Source organism: Hemicordylus capensis, chromosome 3 (genome assembly GCF_027244095.1).
Source record: "Hemicordylus capensis ecotype Gifberg chromosome 3, rHemCap1.1.pri, whole genome shotgun sequence".
NCBI lineage: Eukaryota > Metazoa > Chordata > Lepidosauria > Squamata > Cordylidae > Hemicordylus > Hemicordylus capensis.
The window spans coordinates 249,282,827-249,292,035 of record NC_069659.1 but is presented as its reverse complement, the minus strand read 5'-3'; the positions used below and the strand labels follow the sequence as shown (position 1 = coordinate 249,292,035).

The 9,209-nt window shown below is 42.8% G+C and overlaps 1 long non-coding RNA gene across 1 annotated transcript; it reads right to left on the bottom strand.

Annotated features, from left to right (window-relative positions):
• Positions 1-7,272: 7,272 nt before the first annotated feature.
• On the bottom strand, positions 7,273-8,889 carry LOC128351113 (uncharacterized). The gene is made up of 2 exons (XR_008319591.1): positions 8,301-8,889; positions 7,273-7,950 (listed from the first exon to the last, which is right to left on the bottom strand). It is a non-coding gene; the product is annotated as an uncharacterized LOC128351113 (long non-coding RNA).
• Between the last annotated feature and the right edge of the window lie 320 nt (positions 8,890-9,209).

The following is a 9,209-nucleotide window of genomic DNA, read 5'->3' as shown; positions in this document are numbered from 1 at the left end:
ACCATCAGCCAATTACAAAAAGCAACTTTACTGGTAACAGCCTATATTCTGTGACGATATCTATAATAACAGCAACAGCATTGATGATAAAATTCAGCCATCCCAGGGCCTTGGGAAGGACTCGATGTCTGGATAAAACAAACCAGTCAATAACACCTGTCTGACTGTGTAAGTAAATAATAATTTTATTTCTATACCGCCCTTCCAAAAATGGCTCAGGGCAGTTTACACAGAGAAATAATAAATAAATAAGATAAATAAAATGGATCCCTGTCCCCAAAGGGCTCACAATCTAAAAGAAACACAAGATAGACACCAGCAACAGTCACTGGAGGTACTGTGCTGGAGGTGGATAGGGCCAGTTACTCTCCCCCTGCTCAATAAAGAGAATCACCATGTTAAAAGGGGTCTCTTTGCCAAGTTAGCAGGTTATTGTGTTTATATACTGTCACACACACACACACACACACACACACACACACACACACACACTTACACTTACATACAGAGAAAGAGAGGGAGGGAGGCGGGGGGGGAGAGAGAGAGAGATGGTAAATGATCTTCTGACCATCCAGCTTAATGTAGGGAAGGAGCATCGATGCACACACACACACACCCCAGCTATTGTCTAATTAGACAGGGGCATGATTTGTCCAAACTGCCCCCTGTACTCCATCCACACAATTAGGCAACAGTACATCAAGCGAGAGGGAATAGGAGACTGGCACACTCCTGCCCCTTCATTCTCCATGTGTTCACAAGGGACGGTCAGAATATCATCTGAGCTGGCCCACTGAGATACAAGGAAGCCTGCATCCTCAAGTTGCTCCTTGCCTTTAAAAAACTACACTTGAGATATGTAGCATGTCAGTGAGGCAAAACAAGGAAAGTCATCTAATTATGCATATTTAGTCATGTCCTTGAGTTTTTAAAATATGCTGTTGGGAAATGATCATAAAGGCCTAATTTATTACTGTTATTCATTCATATGTATATTCTGCTCTTCCTCCAAGAAGGGCAGCATACATAGGATACTTTTTTTAAAAAGCTCTTCCAGCCCTGCATGCTAGGCAGAGACAGAGGTCCAAAGTTGCTGCAGCTTGCTCCATAGCTGTGTGAGAATTTTAATCCAGGTTTCTGTAGTCCTAGTCCAAACTGCTAACAGCTGCTCCACACTCTCTGTTATATGCTCTTTTTATCCTAATGCAGCAACTTCAGATTTCAAAGTAGGTGTGGCAAATGAAATAATGGCCCCCGTCTTTCAATGAAAACACCTTTCCCAACATGGTTGTTGAAAGCATACCTGCTATTGCTCTTCCATCCAGGAAGGGAAGTTTATTGGGAGATACAGTTTTGTTTTCATTAAACACATGGTCATATTCTGTTTCCCTTTTTGTTAAGGATTCAGCTTAACAGGACTAGTGGCAACCTTAATTCCTCCTTCTTAGCCACCTAATGGCGCAGTGGGGAAGTGACTTGAGTAGCAAGCCAGAGGTTACCGGTTCGAATCCCCACTGGTATGTTTCCCAGACTATGGGAAACACCTGTATTGGGCAGCAGCGATATGCTGAAAGGCATCATCTCATACTGTGCAGGAGATGGCAATGGTAAACTCCTCCTGTCTTCTACTAAGGATAACCACAAGGCTCTGTGGTCGCCAGGAGTTGACACTGACTCACAGCACACTTTACTTTTACTCACTACTGTACTGCAGCATAATATTATGTAAAATTTTGTTGGCCAAACAACCATAACAATAAAGATGATGATGATGATGATTATATAAAATGCATTTCATTGTGCTTGAAATATGTGGTGTGGACTACTTCTTCTGGGATCTGAAGCAGGAAGCAATGTCTCTGTGATGGAGACATTCTTTACACATGCAAAAAGTTATGAGCTAAGTTATGAGTAGGGAAAAATGTACTTTAGCCTTCTTTTTCTGTGCCTGTTGTTTCTAGTTAATGAATGTTTTCCCTCTGTATACTTAATTGCCATTCATACCACTGTAATGAATGTCATTTCATTCTCCTCATTGTGTTACTATAAGGGTGTTTTTCTTTTGATTATAAATGATTGAGAAATCAACTAATCCCCACCATTATTCAAGTCATGCCAGGCATCATAAACGGAATCTGTTCAATCTGGCAACAAGATGACTATTACTTCTCATTTTAAAAGAACATTGAGGAATTCTATTCCTGTTTACTCAGAAGTAATCTTTGACTTACTCCCAGGGACTTACTCCCTGGTAAGTGTATTTAGAGGACGATCACAGCTAAAACATATTTTGAAAATAATCCATTCTGCTATTCCCCATTTCTCCTCTCCTTTCTACGGTGTTAAGAGGCCCTGAAAGTTTGATTTTTCTCTTTCTCTAATGCATCCACAACCACTTAACCTGATGTATACAGCACTTGTTCTTTAACCAGCACATTCCTCAGTTCTAATCCTATTAACTCATGAAGATGTTTAAAACATTTGTATCTCATTGTCTCACAACAATAATATAAAATAAATACATTTACACTAGCAAAACTGAAAATAACATTACAATTGCATTCAGCAGATCACATAGGCATACAGCATTTGTTGTCTTATCCATTACAGTGGAACTTGCTTCCAATTAAAAGCACTTAGGATGATGGACTGCATTGGAAGGAGCACTATCTTACTGCAAAGCCAATTGCCCCATTTTAGATCTCGAAGGCAGCGATTCCCAACTTTGGATTCCCAGAAGCGGCTGGACCACAAATCCCATAGTCCAACCACATCTGGGGACCCAAGGCCTTTGGTCTAAGTGCCATTTTACCAATCACTGGAGCACAGAGGCTCAACTCTAGTGCCCTCTGCACCCTCTTATGTGCACAAATAGCTGCTCCCATTCACTTCAGAGGAGGCGGCAGCTCTGTGTGTTTGCGGCTGCATCTTGATAAAACAATTTAGAGATTGTAGAATGATTTTTGAATCTATTTACTTTCCCCCATAATGGTCTAGAACAGGGATTCTCAACATTGGGTCCCCAGATGTTATTGGACTTCAACTCCCATAATCCCCAGGCCTAGTGGCCTTTGGCTGGGGATTATGGGAGTTGAAATCCAATAACATCTGGGGACCCAATGTTGAGAATTTCTGGTCTAGAACAGGCCTGATTGCCCCCCCAGCTGTTTTTGAACTACAACTTTCATAATCCTGAGCCACCATGGCCAATAGCCAGGGATTATGGGAATTGTAGGCCAACATCTGCAGGACGGCCGAAGTTGAGCAGCCCTGGTCTAGAATCAGCTGAGTGCTATAATGGGGTAGGCAACCTTTGGTACTCCAGATGTTGCTGAACTACGACTCCCAGCATTCCCAGCCACAATGAATTGTGGCTCGGATGATGGGAGTTCTAGTTCCTCAACATCTGGAGTGCCAGGTTGCCTACCCCTGAGATAGATAATGGTTGACATTCAGGCTAAACTACTAATGAGTAGTCCCACTGAAATTTGAATGTCTTATTTTCAGTGGGACTACTCATAAGTAACTGTATCTGAATGTCAGTCACAACTGTGGTATATATTTAACATGCTATATACATGATAATTGTCAGGGCTGTAATATTCAAAGAATATTGGCTAATTTAATTTGCAGGCTCAGTATTGGCTTAGACCTCTAGGGACATTTAGGAACCTAACAATAAGAACAGTCCTGCTGGATCAGGCCCAAGGCCCATCTAGTCTAGCATCCTGTTTCGCACAGTGGCCCACCAGATGCCGTTGGAAGCCACAGGCAGGAGTTGACGGCATGCCCTCTCTCCTGCTGTTACTCCCCTGCAACTGATACTTAGAGGCATCCTGCCTTTGAGGCTGGAGGTGGCCTATAGCCCTCTGACTAGTAGCCATTGATAGACCTCTCCTCCATGAAGTTATCCAAACCCCTCTTAAAGCTTCCAGGTTGTTGTGGTCTCTCACCACATCTTGTGGCAGAGAATTCCACAAGTTGATTATGCATTGTGTGAAAATGTATCTCCCTTTGTTGGTCCTAAATTTCCTGGTAATCAATTTCATGGGATGACCCCTGGTTCTAGTGTTATATGAGAGGGAGAAGAATTTATCTCTATCCACTTTCTCCACACCATGCACGATTTTATAGACCTCTATCATGTCTCCCTGCAGTTGTCTTTTTTTCTAAACAAAATAGCTCCAGGTATTGTAGCCTTGCCTCATAAGAAAGGTACTCTAGGCCCCTAATCATCTTGGTTGTCCTCTTCTTCAACTTTCCCTGTTCTACAATGTCCATTTTTAGATGTGGTGACCAGAATTGTATGCACTACTGCAGGTGTGGCCGCACCATAGTTTTGTTTAAGGGCATTATAATATTAGCAGTTTTATTTCCAATCCCCTTCCTAATGATCCCTAGCATGGAATTGGCCTTTTTCACAGCTGCCGCACATTGAGCTGACACTTTCAACAAGCTGTCCACCGCTATAATTTGAGTTCCAGCAAAATCCCTCATGTGTGCTGAACATGGGAAATAGGATCAAAGTACAAGACAGACTACTGTGCCTTGAGAAGTTAGGTTGAACTTTGGCAGATGCAGCTTGTCATGCAGAAATGAGAAAAGGCTGCATCTTCTGACATTTCCTTTCCGTCTATTAAAGGAACAGGAACTCTGCATCTGGCTGCCTTCCTTCTACAGAAAAAATTGATTGCTTTTTCTTGTTTAGGATTTGTGTACTCAGATTTGCAATACAAGCAAAAACCCCAACAACTATGGGGCAGCAAATGTGATTTAAAGGCTAGTAATAACTGCTGAATGTTTGAAAAGAAGGGTGCAAAAGCTGATGTCTGCTTGCAAGTCTAGGCTTCTGATGTCTTGTGTATGAAGGAAATAGCTGTGATTGATCAGCAACATGAGAAAGGCACTCTTCATATGCCCCAGTGGCCTCTGTTTATCAGGAGGAGCAGGTGTAAGAGGGTAGGGCTCTGGTACTTTTTCATAGTTCTGTAGAACACAGATTCCCAACTTTGGATTGCCAGGTGTTGTCAGACTGCAACTCATCCCCAGCCACAGTGGACTTTGTGGGGGAGCCATTGTGGCTGGGATGATGGGAGGTGTAGTCCAACATTGTGACAGGGGGTGATGGGAGGTGTAGTTCAAGTTGGGAACCCTGCTGCAGAAGATATAATTTTGGCAGGTGTATCCTAGATGTCCCCTGTGTGGGTTAGAAAACCCCACTTGTCTAAATTCCTTCTTTTACACAATTCCCACAGGCACCCCTTTCTCCTTTTGCATGTGGCCACTGTTTTCCAGAATAACTTCTATAAGAGTGTTTATGGGGAAGTACTTATATTATTGTAAAGCCTTCATAAAGGGGGCAGTTAGCTGTTTTTCTGAATAGCTGATATGTTATTCCCAATTAAGCTTAATTGCCTTTACTCGCAAAGCAAACCCACCCTCTTAGCACATAATTTGCCAAGGGTCTTCCAGTTGTGTTCAATTTCTTTCCAATGCAGCTTAACTTGGAAAAGAAATTCCACAACATTCAACACTACATACTCTCAAGGGAACTTGCATAGGATTGCAGCTGAATTCAGGCACCCCACCAATGCAAACTTCTCTTTTACTTGGCATTCAGAACCTGCTTCCAAATCATTGGAGCCATGAAGTCCTTTTGAATTATTAAGCTACAATTATTAAGCTACCATTATTAAGCTGACAATGGGCCAAGTATCCCACGCCCATGGCTCTTTGGAAGCTACGAGCGAGTCCCCTTCTACCACCAGCTTCTGAGATTAACTGATGTTTGGACTTCATAATACAACCAATACCCGAAGAATGTGATGAATAATGTGTTAATGGTTGCTTGAAAAGCACCTCTTTAAATGTACATTATGTATAAAGAATGAAAACTGGATGCTCTCTCTTCCCTGTGAATCTTTTCAGCTCAGAATCAGTGTCAGGAAAACATGTTCTCTGCCAAAATAAGTTCCTAGCTCCCCCTTGACTCCCCAGCAATCTCTTGGCCCCTTTGGGTCATTCAGACAAGAGGTCCTAATTTTTTTAGAAGTGATGGGGATAGGCTGAATCAATTCTGGGAGCTCTTGTAAAGATGCCAGATCTTCCTTAGCTGCAAAAGGTAGACAGGCCTCCTGTAGCTTTTAATAGTTATTTAGATGAGGGAGTTGCCAGGCCAGCAAGCACAGCCTTTTACAGAACTTGGCAGTGACAAACTGTACCAGCCAAAATCCCCACGTCTACAAAACTATTAAGGGCACAGAAGCTCTGCCTGCCTTTGCATTGGCTGCCTTGAAACTCTTAGCACCATGCCAAGGAAGGAAGAACATAGACTACAAATACTTAAGAGGTGTAGCCACACCCTGTATGCATGTTTACTTGAAAGTATGCCCCCATAGGTTGTGGGGGTTTTTTGGTGGTGGTGGTGGGGGGGTCAAGTTCCCAAGTAAGCATGCATAGGACTCAGCCTGATCACAGCTCTATGCCTTGACTTCCCAAAGAGTCCTCACTTTGTGTTTTGCTCAAGCCTGTTGAAATCAGCCTCAGTCCACTGGGGCCGATGGCTGTTTCCTGGAGCAAATAGCAGCCATGGTGCGACGGAGGGGGGGGGGCACAATCTGGATCCGAACCATGGCAAGAGTTAAAGCCTCTCCCCCCACCCCACTGTTGCAGTCCCATCTCAAATCCCTCGCTGCTGTTTCCAAAAGAAAAACAAGCCCCCAAGGGTGAAACTCTGTTTAATAGTATGTGTTTGAGCCTAACCCCAACCCATTTAAATCATTTGGATTCTGAATTAAAGGAGACTGAATCCTGTCCCCACTGATCTGTAAACTTAAAGGCGTCACCATGTACTTGCATTCCACTGATGTCATTGAAATCAATGGGATGCCAGTGTACCTGTCACTGCATAGCCTTCTTGAGCTTTAGGAAGCTGTTGCAGTAGGATTTGTTTAATCATGGCACAGGGACCCCCCAGTAACTCCAGTTTCAGTATGCAATTACAACACTATAAACGCTAACTGCCCAGGTTGTACAGATTGCTTTTGGAATGTTATGCTCTCAGGAGCATTGATTGTGTGTGTGTTTTGTGCTTGTGTGCCTTGATTTTAATTAAAATGATGTGGAAGCACCACAACATCATCTTAATGCAATGAAGCACCCCATATTCATTTTCTAATCAAGTAAAGCAAAAACCATTTTTACCATAATATGCAATTTGTATTGCTCCCCTGTCTCACTTCAAAAGCCTTGCTATGAAATAAGATGCATAACTCAAAAACAGAACACTTTTATTGTTGTTGAACTCAGAGGGAAAATTATATTTACAAATCAAAACAAAAGCCAATAGGACAATTGAAATAACTGTTTTTCACAAACAGAATTTGTTAGACTGTGCTTTTTGACATAATTGCAATACAAGCTCAAATTCAATACATCATTATGCAAAGTTCAATCAAAATCCCAAATATTAGGGCAGCAATTCTGTGCACAATCACTTGGGGAATAAACTTGGAGCTCCAATGAGCAGAACTGGGCTGTCACATATATCAAGTTCACAATCAAATTGAATCAAATGCATGCTTACTCACAAATAAGTCCCACTGTGTTCAGTATGTAAGAGTATTTTTTTTTTAAAAAGATTGCACTTCTGAAATGCCCCTGAAAGACATCTTGCAGCAGAGGAGGAGGCCGGTGGAACACCTCAATCGCCCCATTTTCCCATGCCGTATGCCTCTTTAGATCAAATTCTCAAAGAAGTATATGCATAGGAAAAAGGAACAACGAGCAGAATCAACAGAAATCCAGCACTTTGCAACATACTGCTAGCCAACCTGGAGAATAAACATACATGTGGATTTGTGGGCAGGCATCTGCAGTAGTACACACATTACATTTCTGTATAAACCAGTCAGATGATCTTTGCAGTAGCTGCTCCTCTTCCAGTGGTACCTAGAACACAAGGTGAGAAGGAAGATGTTAGAGAAAATCAAAACAGCATAAATCCATATAGTGATCACGTGTGTGTGTGTGTAAATATTACACACACACACACACACACACACAGGTTGATTAAAATACAGAGCTGACAACAGGAAAAGCAGGAGCAATCTCCTAACAAAAGACACATTTCAGTGGCTTATGAGCAGCATGAAACTGTAAAATGACTTGTTTCATTCTACAGCCAGGAGCTACTATTAAAACCACAGCCCTGCAGGGGCTAGCAAATAGTACAGGTCTGCTGCCTGAGCAGCAAGGCCCAGAAGGGCCTCCTCTTGTCCCCAGAATGAAATAAGCCTTACCTGATTCGCTGTCTGGGCTCCTAAATGCTCCAAGTTCTTCCCCATCAGAATTTATGCTTTGCTCAAGACCTTGAAGAAGAATTAACAAGACAGTGTAGCTGTTTTCTGGAGCGATAACCAGCCTGCTGCTTGCCAAGGCCTCAGCTGCACCTGCAGATGGGGGCGCACCCAAGCGTTGCTTAGCAAAAGTGCTGAAAACTGGGAAAGTATCACTTTTGCAGACTGGAGGGGGTCAGGGAGGGAGCGCAACTGACCACGGGGCTGATAGGAGTAATGAGAGGGGCCCGCCTGGGATGTGCAGTTATCTTCTGTTTTTCTTTCACATACGTCAGCGAACTTGGAAAATGTTAGCCTGGGAGAGGACTGGGAGTTCTGGGATAGCTGTTCTTCTTTTCCCGCCTCCTTTCCCCCCTTTCTCTCTAATAGAAAGTCAATTAGAGACCTTCATTGCAAACGTGGCTATCAAGGGCACTCTGAAGGTTTCCCCCCACCCAGCGTTTATCCAAGCACCAGTGAGGTTTTCTGCAATGGGCCAAGGCTGAATTATTTTTCTCCATCTTTATTGCTAACTAATACAGACTTGCTCTACAACTTCTCCCCTTTCTGGTCATATTTCACAACTCTTTTCTATAGCACTTCCTACCCCACTTCACTCAGTCAGTTCATCAATTGTCCTGTAAATGTGTCCAATAAACAAGCACACTTACATGGGATTAAATCCTGCTCAACAGAGTAAGCTCTATAACGTGTGAAGTGCACTACATGGCTACAATCCTGTGCGTACTTTCTTGGGACGTGAGCCTCCAGACTGAGCTCAGTGAGACTGCTGGATAAATATGCCTAGACTCATACTGGTCTCATTCATTCATTCATTTGATTTCTATTTTGCCCTTCCAAAAATGGCTCAGG